This window comes from Equus asinus, chromosome 23 (genome assembly GCF_041296235.1).
Source record: "Equus asinus isolate D_3611 breed Donkey chromosome 23, EquAss-T2T_v2, whole genome shotgun sequence".
In the NCBI taxonomy this organism is placed as follows: Eukaryota; Metazoa; Chordata; class Mammalia; order Perissodactyla; family Equidae; genus Equus; species Equus asinus.
Window position 1 is genome coordinate 12,794,331 of NC_091812.1, and position 12,582 is coordinate 12,806,912.

At 35.8% G+C, this 12,582-nt stretch overlaps 1 protein-coding gene across 9 annotated transcripts in view; it reads right to left on the reverse strand.

The window, feature by feature from the left end:
- Positions 1-12,582, reverse strand: part of LOC106822500 (regulator of DNA class I crossover intermediates 1) — a 154,702-nt gene that overhangs the window by 135,206 nt on the left and 6,914 nt on the right. The window lies entirely within an intron of this gene.

A 12,582-nucleotide genomic window follows, 5' to 3' on the forward strand; every position in this document is an offset into this window, starting at 1 on the left:
AATAAGAAAGACTCTACACCTATCATTAATAATGAAGCATAAAATACATCTGAATTATAGAATCAAGATAAGCAAAGAGAAATCAATGCATTGGCAAGGAGGTACCACTGAAACATTCTCATATGATAGCAATATTCTTGGTCAATGCTGCCATTTTAATTTTCCTTGTATTTCAATATTCTACTTCTATCAACAGGAAGTAGAGAAAGGAGCAAAATCTATATAGGATTGAAAGAAATGTTAAGTTTATTATTAGAGCAATTCAGTTACATTACTATATCAGCTATGCATACTTGAAATCTCATAACTTCTTTAAAACACAGCTAGCTTTTATGGATGTGCTTCACACCTATGATCTCTGTGTCAAACACTGCAACGAATCCCATGATAGTGCAATATTTAATGGTTATAAATTATTTGCTCTATTAATAATAGTAGAATGCCATAAAACATTCATGACAAGATAAGCAGGTATGCACAATAAATCTTTTGGATATACATGAAACTATGATCTCAAATTCAAGATTTGTACAAGAATTATAAGTAAAATGACAAAATGTATTTTAGCTACATGAGATTATATAATAACATGAAAATAATAATTGCTAATCATGAGTACCATATGTCTTGCACCTTTCTAGACACTTCAGATACTTTACATGTACAAACTCATTTAATCTTCACAGGAACTCTGTAAGGTAGGTTCTATTTTTATCCCCATTTTACTGATGAAGAAACTAAGATGCAGAGAGGTTAAGTAACTTGCCCAAGGTCACACTGCTAATAAATGGTAGAGCCAGACTGAAACCTAAGCATTCTGGTTTTGAAGTTTTCAACCAGATATTACACTGTCTTCCAAGAATGTCAACTGTGAATATACAAAGCTGTTCATTTTCCAAATGATTTTCATAAACTACATGAATGACAGTTACTGAATACCCCCAGACTTTGGTACTTACTGAACTTGTACTTTAACATACTTCCCAATAGCTATGTCTTAATTGACCATTTTGAGTTCACTGAGCAAAGAATTCGATCTGTCCAGATCCCAGGCAGCATAAGTGCACTGCTGGCATTCAAACTTTAGAAAAGAAAAAGGAAATAAATCACATTTCATTGACCCATCAAATGCTAAGGCTAGAGAGGACATTAGAGATTAGTTTATTCTCCATCATTTTAAAACTTAAGGCAAAGAACGCAAAGTGGGGGCTGGACCGGTGGTGCAGCAGTTAAGTGTGCATATTCCGCTTTGGCGGCCTGGGTTTCGCCGGTTCGGATCCCAGGGGTGGACATGCAACCGCCTGGCAAGCCATGCCGTGGTAGGCGTCCCACGTATAAAGTAGAGGAAGATGTGCACAGATGTTAGCTCAGGGCCAGTCTTCCTCAGCAAAAAGAGGAGGATTGGCAGCAGTTAGCTCAGAGCTAATCTTCCTCAAAAAAAGAGAAAGCAAAGTGACTTTTCAAAGTTCCAAAATATAAGAAGTATGACAGAGCCAGCAGTATTAAACAATCCAGATTACAGAGACGGTAGGAAGAAAAAACAATTCTATAAGAAGTTCCCACATTATAAAGATCAATAGAATTAGGGACTAGCCAAAGCCTAAATACAGTCTTCATATATGTATAAATCAAGTGATTTTACTCCAGGCTGATTTTCCACTATCCAGGACACTCTTATGGCTCTCACCAAATTCTATGTACTCCATAATCCCTATTCCTATGTGCCTAAGAAAAAATTAATTAGGATTTCAAGACCAATTGCTAGATTAGCCTACTAATACTAGACCACAGTGAAAGTGAAAAAAGATCCTAACTTATAAGTCAAAGGCAATTTCATAAACAGAACATTTTAAATTATTATTAAGGCAACCAATGCTACTAAATAGTACTATATGTCTAAATGTTTTACCAAATATAGTCACTCTCAATTACCTGCACTAGAAAAGAAAACTGCATCAGTTAGGATTCTTAAGTTACAAGAAATTGAAAGCTCCTTTGGTTAATTTAAACAGAAAATAAATTGATTAAAAGAAAATCAGGTAACCAACAAACATGTCAACAAGGCTGAGGAAGCACGTTTGGCACCTGGCAAGAACAAGGAAGTCTAGGGAGCTGTGGCATCATAGTCAAAATCAAGCCATAATTAGTCTCCTAAGGACACCACTGCCAGCACTGGTGAACACTAAACACCACTGACTGCACCAGTTCCACTCCTGGACAGTGAACACCACCCCCTGGCACCACTGGCATTAAAATTCAATCCTGCTGCAGCTCTTGCAACTGCTTCCAACTACAATAGAAGCTCTGTAGTCCCTACTTCTTTGTGTTACTAGCTTCTAATTCAAAGTACAGGACAAGTGCATCTAAGTCTCAGCTTAGGTCGCATGCCTATTTGCTAGCTGCAAAGCATAGTGAAACAAATGTCTGGGTTTTTTCCCCAAGATTCCACATAGGGAGGTGGTCTGTGCCTATCACCAAAACTCATAAGGTAGGAAATACCCCCACACATAGATAAGGGGCTCAGATGCTTGGCTGCCAGTGAGTACAAATGTCCACTAAAGAGATGTAGATTAAAATTAAACTAGTTGACAATCCAAGTGACTTTTTACTTGGCTATGTCAGTGGAAAAAAAAAAAATATATATATATATATATATATATATATATATATATTCCTAATAGTTGCTTCTAACAGTTTTGCTTAGGCTAACTTAAAATAAAACTGTAAAGTTGTTTTTTTTCTCCCCCAAGGGTTGACCAAGATGATGATATAGGAGGATCTTGAGCTCCCCTCTTCCCACAGACACACCAAATGTACAGCTACACTTGGAGCATTCCCTCTGAAAGAGATCCAGAAACTAGACTAGCGACTCGTACACACGGGACAAATGCAAAAATACCCAGGTTGAAACAGGTAGGAAAGGCTGAGACACACTCTCATCATGAACCCCACCCCTGCCACAATGCCATACAGTCAGAAGGGAATCCCCAACTCCACCTTCTCCCTGAGGAGCAAAGGGTTTGACCTCCACATCTAGTGCTCCAAATTTTAAGACTCTCACCAAACGGACAGACTCCCAAAACACCTAGCTCTGAAAGCCAATGGGCTTGTGTCCACAAGACCCACAAGACTATGGCAAATAAATAAGCATTCTTAACAGGAATGCAGCACTCACCAGAGCTATCCCCTCAGGGTTCAACATGGAGTGAGCAGGCAAGTATGTTTTAAGTAAGCCTCATGGTAACCACAAAGTAAAAGGCTAGAGGAGATATACAAGATAAAGAGAAAGTTATCAAAGTATACCATAGAGAAAATCATCAAATCACACAGGAAGAGAACAAGAGAGGAAGAAAGGAATAGAAGAATTACAAAACAACCAGAAAACAACAAAACGGCATGGTAAGTCCATCCATGTAAATAATTACTTTAAATGTAAATGTTTTTTGGCTGAATGGATTAAAAAACATGACCCAAATATATGTTGCCTACAAGAGACTCATCTCAGCATTACGGACACAAACAGACTGAAAGTGAAGGGATGGAAAAAGATATTACATGCAAAGGGAAACCAAAAGCTAGGGTAGCATAATTCTCAGACAAAATAGACTTGAAGACAAAGACTGTAACAAGAGACAGCAAAGGCCATTACAAAATGATAAAGGAGTCAATTCATCAAAAGGATACAAGAACTGTAAATACTTATGCACCCAACATTGGAGCACCTAAATATAGAAAGCAAATATAAACAGAACTAAAAGGAGAAACAGGCAGCAATAAATAATAGCAGGGGACTTCAAAACCCCACTTTGAACAACAGATTGATCATTGTGATACTGTAATTTACAATAAGAAATACATATTTGGATGCAACCAACATAGGAGCACCAAAGTACATAAAGTAACTATTAACAAACCTAAAAGGAGAAGTGAACTACTACATAATAATAGTAGGGGACCTAAACCCCACTTAGATCAATGGATAGATCATCTAGACAGAAAGTCAACACGGAAATCATGGAATTAAATGAAAAACTAGACCAGATGGACTTAATAGAACATGTATAAAAACAGCAGAATACACATTCTCCTCAAGTGCACATGGAACATTCTCAAAGATAGACCATATGTTGGGAAAGAAGGCAAGCCTTAATAAATTTAAGAAGACTGAAATCATATCAAGCATCTTTTGTGACCATAATGCTATGAAACTAGAAACCAACTACAAGAAAAAAGCTACGAAAGTGACAGATATGTGGAGGCTAAACAACATAGTACTGCACAACCAATGGGTCATTGAAGAAATTACAGGAGAAATCAAAAGATATCTGGAGACAAATGAAAATGAAAATACATTATACCACACCAACTCATGGGATGCAGCAAAAGTGGTCCTAGGACGGAAAATCATAGCAACACAGGCTCACCTTAAAAAACAAGAAAAATCTCAAGTAAGCACTTTTAAACTGCACGTAACAGAAATAGAAAAAGAAGAACAAACAAAACCCAAAGTTAGCAGAAGGAGGGAAATAATAAAAATTAGAGCAAAAATAAATGAAATTGAAGCCACAAAAATGGTAGAAAGGATCAACGACCAAGTGCTGGTTCCTTGAGAAGATAAAATTGACAAACCCTTAGCCAGACTCACTAAGGAAAAAAGAGAGGAGGCTCAAATAAAATTAGAAATGAAAGAGGAGAAATTAACCGATACCACAGAAATACAAAGGATCATAAGAGAATACTATGAAAACTATATGCCAACAAATTGCAAAATCCAGAAGAAATGGATAAATTCTTAGGCTCATACAATCTGCCAAAGCTGAATCAAGAAGAAATAGAGAATTAAAAAGACCAATCACAAGTAAAGAGATTGAAACAGTAATCAAAAACCTCCCAAAAAATAAAAGTCCAGGACCAGATGGCTTCTCTTAAGAATTCTACCAAACATTCAAAGATTTAATACCTATCCTTCTCAAACTATTTCAAAAAATTGAAAAAGACTGCATACTTCGTAAGTCATTCTACAAGGCCAACATCAAGCTGATACCAAAGCCAGACAAGGATAACACAAAAAAAGAAAATTACGGGCCAATTTTGCTGATGAACAGAGATACAAAACTCCTCAACAAAATACTGGCAAACCGAATACAGCAAAATCTTAAAAGGACCATACACCATGATCAAGTGGGATTTATACCAGGGACACAGGGATGGTTCAGCATCCACAAATCAATCAATGTGATACACCAAATTAACAAAATGAGGAATAAAAAACGTGATCATCTCAGATGTGGAGAAAGCATTTCACAAGATCTAACATCCATTTATGATGAAAACTCTCAATAAAATGGGTATAGAAGGAAAGTATCTCAACATAATATAGGCCATATATGACAAACCCAAGCCAACATCATACTCAACGGGGAAAATCTAAAAGCCATCCCTCTGAGAACAGAAACACGACAAGGGTGCGCACCCTCACCACTCTTATTCAAAATAGTACTGGAGGTATAGCCAGAGCAATTAGGCAAGAAAAAGAAGTAAAGGGTATCCAAATAGGCAATGAAGAAGTGAAATGCTCACTGTTTGCAAACGACATGATTTTATATATAGAAAACCCTAAAGAATCCATTGGAAAGCTATTAGAAATAATCAACAATAACAGAAAAATGGCAGGGTACAAAACGAACTTGCAAAAATCATTTGCATTTCTATACTCTAATTACAAACTAAGAGAAAGAGAACTCAAGAATACAATACTATTTGCAACCACAACAAAAAGAATAAAATATCTAGGAATAAATTTAACCAAGAAGGTGAAAGACCTATACAATGAAAACTATTAAGGCTTTATTGAAAGAAATTGATAAAGACATAAAGAAATGGAAAGATATTCCGTGCACATGGATTGGAAGAATAAATACAGTGAAAATGTCCATACTCCCTAAAGCAATCTGCAGATTCAATACAATCCCAATCAGAATCCCAATGACATTCTTCACAGAAATAGAACAAAGAATCCTAAAATTCATATGGGGCAACAAAAGACCCCAAACAGCTAAAGCAATCCTGAGAAAAAAGAATAAAGCTGGAGGCATCACAATCCCTGATTTCAAAATATACTACAAAGCTATAGTAATCAAAACAGGATGGTACTGGTAAAAAAACAGACCTACAGATCAATGGAACAGAATGGAAAGCCCAGAAATCAAATGACATATCAGATTCAATGCAATCCCTATCAAAATTCTAGTGGCATTTTTCACAAAAATAAAACAGACAACCCTATTATTTGTATGGAACCACAAAAGATCCCAAATAGCCAAGGCATAATTGAGAAAGAAGAAACCTGGAGGCATTCCTGATTTCAAACTATATTACAAAGTGACAGTAATCAAACAGTATGGTATTGGCATAGAAACAGCCAGACAGACCAATGGAATAGAATATCCAGAAATATATGGTCATTCAATTTATCACAAAGGAACCAAGAATACACAGTGGGGAAAGGACAGTTTCTTCAATAAATAGTGTTGGGAAAACTAGACAGTCACATGCAAAAGAATGAAACTGTAACCGTTATCTTACACTGTATACAAAAATCAACTCTAAATGGATTAAAGACTTGAATATAAGACCTGAAACCATAAAATTCCTAGAAGCAAACACAGGGGGTAAGCTCCTTGAAATTGGTTTCGGCAATGATTTTTTGGATTTGACACCAAAAGCAAAAATTAAAAAGTGGGACTACATCAAACTACAAAGCTTCTGCACAGCAAAGGAAACCATCAACAAAATGAAAAGGGAACCTATGGAATTGGAGAAAATATTTGCAAATCTTATATCTGATAAGAGTTTAATATCCACAATATGAGGAACTCATACTACTCAACTGCAAGAAACAAATAACCTAGTTAAAAAATGGGCAAAGGACGTAAACAGGCATTTTTCAAAAGAGACATGCAAATGATCAACAGGTACAGGAAAAGGTGCTCAATATCACTAATGCTCAGGGAAATGCAAATCAAAACCACAATGATTTATCACCTCATGTCCTTTAGGATGACTTGCATCAAAAAGAAAAGAGAGAACAAATATTAGGATGTGGAGAAAAGGGAACCCTTGTGCACTATTGGTGGGAATATAAATTGGTGCAGCCATTATGGAAAACAGCATGGAGGTTCTTCAAGAAATTAAAAGAACTACCATTTGATCGAGCAGTACCACTTCTGGGTATATATCCAAAGAGAAATCAACATCTCAAACAGATATCTGTACTCCCATGTTCATAGGAGCCTTATTCACAACAACCAAGGTATGAAGCAGATTAAGAGTACATCAATGGATGAATGGATCAAGAAAATTTGGTATATATATACACCATGGAATATCATTCACCCTTTTAAAAGAAAGAAATCCTGGGCCAGCCCAGCAGCATAGTGGTCAAGTTCGCATGCTGTACTGTGGCAGCCCGGGGTTCGCAGGCTCAGATCCCAGGCACAGACCTAGCACCACGTGTCAAGCCACGCTGTGGCTGCATCCCACATAAAGCAGAAGAAGATTGGCACAGATATTAACTCAGCAACAATCTTCTCAAGCAAAAAGAGAGAGATTGGCAACAGATGTTAGCTCTGGGCCAATCTTCCTCACAAAAAAAAGAAAGAAATCCTGTCATTTGTGATAACATGGATGAACCTGGAAGGCATTAGATAATTAAGTCAGACAGAGACAAATAGGACATGGTACCACTTATATGTGGAATCTAAAAAAAAGTTAAAATCGTAGAAACAGAGAACAGACAAGTGGTTGCTGGGGGGTCAGGTAAATAGGGAGAGGTTGGTAAAAGCATACAAACTTTAAGTTATAAGATGAATAAGTTCTGAGGATAACATGGTAACCATACCATTTGTTAATACAAAATAACATTGTATTGTATAACCGAAATCTGTTAAGAGAGTAGAACTTAAATGTTCTCACCAAAAAAGAGAAATATCTGAGGTGATGGATGTGTTAATTAACTTTCACAATGTATGCATATATCAAACCATCACATGGTATACTTTAAATATCTTACAATTTTATTTGTCAATTATACCTCAATAAAGGTAGAAAAAAATAAGATAGAAACGACGGGAGAACAAATGAATATATCCCCAAATAATGGGGTAAACTAGATGGAATTTTATATCTGAGAAAAAGAAAAACGTGCAGATAATTAAAATAGCTTGCTATATATAAAATGTGAATCCTCAGAAGTCATTTGCTACTTTGACTACTGCAATATTAAGTATGTAGCTGGCTACCATAATTATACTTTAAAGAGTCTCCTTGATTTTATGCAAATGTTCTCCTATATTTCTTACTACATTGGTAATAGCAATAAAACACAGCTCTGATTATCACTTAGGGACGTGACTTCCATTGCCTGCCCCAACTTAGATTTCAACTTTGTTTTCCATTCCTGCGTTTCATGCATTCCAACACCCGACCAAATGAAAATATAGTTTTTCTTCTCCATATATGGAGACTCCTCCCACCATATTTTGTACTCAAAACTTTCAATACCTTCAACACCCCATTCAAACATCAGTTTCTTCATGAAATTTATATGCACTTTATAAAAAACAATTTTAAGAGTTTCTCTAATTTTTGTCCTGAAATTTAAATTACCAGAGATTTAGGGGTGGGGAGGTGGGAATGAAGCTCATCTCTTTAACAGTAATTACTATGTTATTCTAGAAAATGGATTTTTAAAGAAATATATTGCAACCATCTCTTTCAGTAAAAGTTTAAGTGAACAATATTAGTTGCCATTATAGCTACATACTGAAAATAAAATCAAAAGGCCATAACTTCTTCATAGAACACTCCACAAGTTATCAATTGTGGGAAGCAGGGATATAGATTACACTACCTTATTCTTCGTTAAGATAGAAAGAATAAAGTAAAATAGAGAAGTGTAAAGAGGTTAAGAAAGGGAAAGAAGAGAAGAGAAGGGAGGGAGGGGGAGAAGGAAAGAAGAGAGAGAGAAAGGAAGAAATAAAACCATACTGACTACAAAAATATAACAGGGCATTCTGCCCCTTGCCATTCTTTCTAGTAAGCAAAGATTTAAAGGAAAACGCTAAAGAAATACTTTCTTTAAAAAAAAAAGACAGGCAGTAATGTGGTCAAAGAAACATCAAGAACAACACGAACGCACATTTTGCATGGAGTACGCAGGAGATGTTGAAACTACATTAGGGATTAAATACTACGGGTGTCACATATCTTAACTGTCAGCTAGTCTTGAATTTTCTTTTTTGTTTATTTTGTTTTGCTTTTTATTTTGCTGCTTAGTTTATCTTTTTAGTGGCGAGGTGCCACGCAAAAGAAACCATTTCCAGATTGTCACAATCTTGTAACAACATCTTAAGTGTGATTCAAAGTGAAAGATGTAAATAAAATTAATAAAGCAATAACTAACGATTGAAAAAATTATTTTATGGCTTGTGTCACAGTGAAATTAATATTAACCTAAGACATCATAATGTTAACATTGTTAGCTAGCCGACTTATTAAGATTCAGGACAGTAACTAGCCTAGAAAAAGTACTTAGGTTGGTTTTCCACAAAACTAAAGCAGGTCCACCTGATGTGTCAGGAATAGTAATGATATATATTAGAATGCTATGGCTTTCATATAAATTCTTCTCTTGCAATACAAGAAAAAGTTTTTAGAGTAATATGAATTACAAAAGGTATGGTATTGAGAAAAAAAGTGTCAATCGATAAGGCAGAAATCCACCTAATATTCAGAATACAGAGCCTAATTAAAATAAGTTCTTAGAGATTGAATTCTTATAGTACTTTCACATGGAAAATATTGTTTCATAGTTACAGGCTGTAATGATAAACATGAACAGCCATCTCCTGGGTCATACAATGGAAGAGATCTTAGATTGTGAATGATAGCCCAACACAGATGTGTATTTCAGGTTATTCACAATTAAATCTTAAAAACTTTATTTCAACAATTATAATTCACTAAAAGCTTCTAAAGTTGAAGTTTTTCACTCCATTTATGGGATATTTTGAATAAGTATTTTCAACTGTTTTTGAATAAAATGTCATCAAAATTTAGAGGACTTGCTTGCAAAAATGTTCAATAACAATGCAGGATACATAGATTGATTTATCAAGTAACTCTTCAAAGAGTCAAATGTTTATGAAATCCAATTAATAAAAGGCAACAAAGAAAGCAAGCTTATAACAACACGCCAAAGTATTCTTTTTTGGATTCAACATCAGTATTGTCTCAAAAACAGTGTAATTCAGTTACATTAACTGTGCATATAAAAAATTGAAAATTTTGACAACTGTAGCTTTGTTCAGTAAAATATCAAGCCTCTTTGACTACAACTGTGAAATATACATGAACTACAACCACTTCCAAGTGTATCTTGGCTACACAGGTTACATAATTTAGTAAGAGTCCTGTTTTACCCAAGATGCTATGATCCATCAAATTTCTATTTATATTATCATTGCAGAAATAATTTTATCTTGAATGTTCTGCAGTTACATGTGTCAAACTATTGTCTGCAGCTATCATCTCCTTAAAATAACTACCAAATCTGAAAGTAACTCCTGATGCTTTTTCAGCAGATTTGTGCATTCAGATTGTCATGTGACCATGAGAGATGCTAAATGCTGGCAAACATTTTGTGTACTAGTTATAGATTCATCAACTCAAATGGAAAACAAAACATCAGTATTTATCATTAAGCATTAATTTTCCTTTATTTGAGCTCCCTGCTGCCAAAAGGTTACAAAAGCATTACTAAACACTATGAAAAAGGAAACGGTTGTTGACAAACCACTGTAGCAACAACATTCCTACTACTCTTTGTAGGCACTCTGACAGGACTGATTAGCCTCTATTCCTAGCAAATATTTCACTTACACCTAATCTAAAATTTTCCATGTTTCCAGGCATGGCGGCTATACAAATCTCTCAGACCTTAGAATGCAACGTTACAACTAGGTGGTACAAGTGGCTAGCAGAGACAGCAGCATTAAATACTTCTCCCATCCCATCCAGCAAGTTAGTTGTACCCAGCCACTCATGTCTCAGCACACTTTATCAGCAAGTGCCCTTCATGCTATCTGGAAAGTGTCAGGCCTGGGTTATCATTGGATGTCTTCAGATTTAACCACATGTTAAAGTGAGAACGTTCTTCACCGCACACGTTGCTCATGCACTAATACAGACCATGGCAGAGGTTAAAAAAAAAAAAAAGGATGTTCACTGAATCTATCTGGGTTCATTTTAATGGAACCATTAATGGTAGCTTATATTTAATTAAAAAACAAAAACTCCGAAAACAAATGCTAAACTGGGCGTGCCACTAGGATCACAGGCATAAACCATGACTGTCCTAGGCAAACTGGGATGATGTTCACCGTACATTTGTTATCCCCATTTAACAGATGAAGAAAGAGATGCAGGGACAGAGGCTAATTCACAGTAAAGAGAATTTATTGTAAAGCTAATTAAACTTAAGTTCAGAGCCCTTCATCTGCATATTCCCCTTCCAAGCCCTATACCTAATTTTGTAGTCACAATTTTGTATTCTTTTTTCCATTATGAAGGTCCCTCACAACCTGATCTGCTCCTATACAGAGAGGTTTAATAATTAACCCAAATTCACATAGGACTGGTTTTTTTTGCTTGCTTTGTTGGGGGTTGTTTTGTTTTTAAAGATTTTATTTTTCCTTTTTCTCCCAAAGACCCCCAGTACATCGTTGTGTATTTTTAGTTGTGGGTCCTTCCAGCTGTGGCATGTGGGACACCGCCTCAGCGTAGTCTGATGAGCAGTGCTATGTCCGCGCCCAGGATTCGAACTGGCGAAACCCGGGGCCGCCGAAGCAGAGCGCACGAACTTAACCACTCGGCCACCGCGCCAGCCCTAGGACTGGTTTTGATTTGATCTGGAAAATATATAGTCATACAAGAAAATGGAAAAATAGTATTGATTATTTTTCCCCAGAAGAATCCTAACTGGTATCACTGTCTTGGAGTCTTTCACCACTATATTCCAAACTACACACCACTACCACCACAAACAAACAGTCATAGAATACCACTTTCACTGTGGTACTTCTGAATTTGAATGACTCCTCAATATCCAACAGATCAAATTTCAACTTCTCAGTCTGGTTTTCAACCTCACCATCACGCAGACACATATACACATTTTTTTTTTTGAAAATTTTATATACTTTATAAAGATAAAAGTCCAACAGTTTTTTAAAAATAAATTTAATTAGCTAACAGGCAAATAACGAAAAAATTTTACTTCTGGCTGGTAACAGTAAAGCTGGAAAATTCATTTCAGGTTTTTTGAGGCTTTTGACACAGTTATTAGTTTGCAAATCCAATAAATGTTCAATGATATGGAGCAGTGCCTATATTTGGAGAGCAGCAATACCATTTTTTCATTTATGGTAGAGGTTTTTGATGGTACTAACAGAGCAAAGTGGTTGCAGGAGGTTTGGGAACGGCTAGTTTAAATGGTTTCAGGAGACTTCAGTTTTTTGTTTA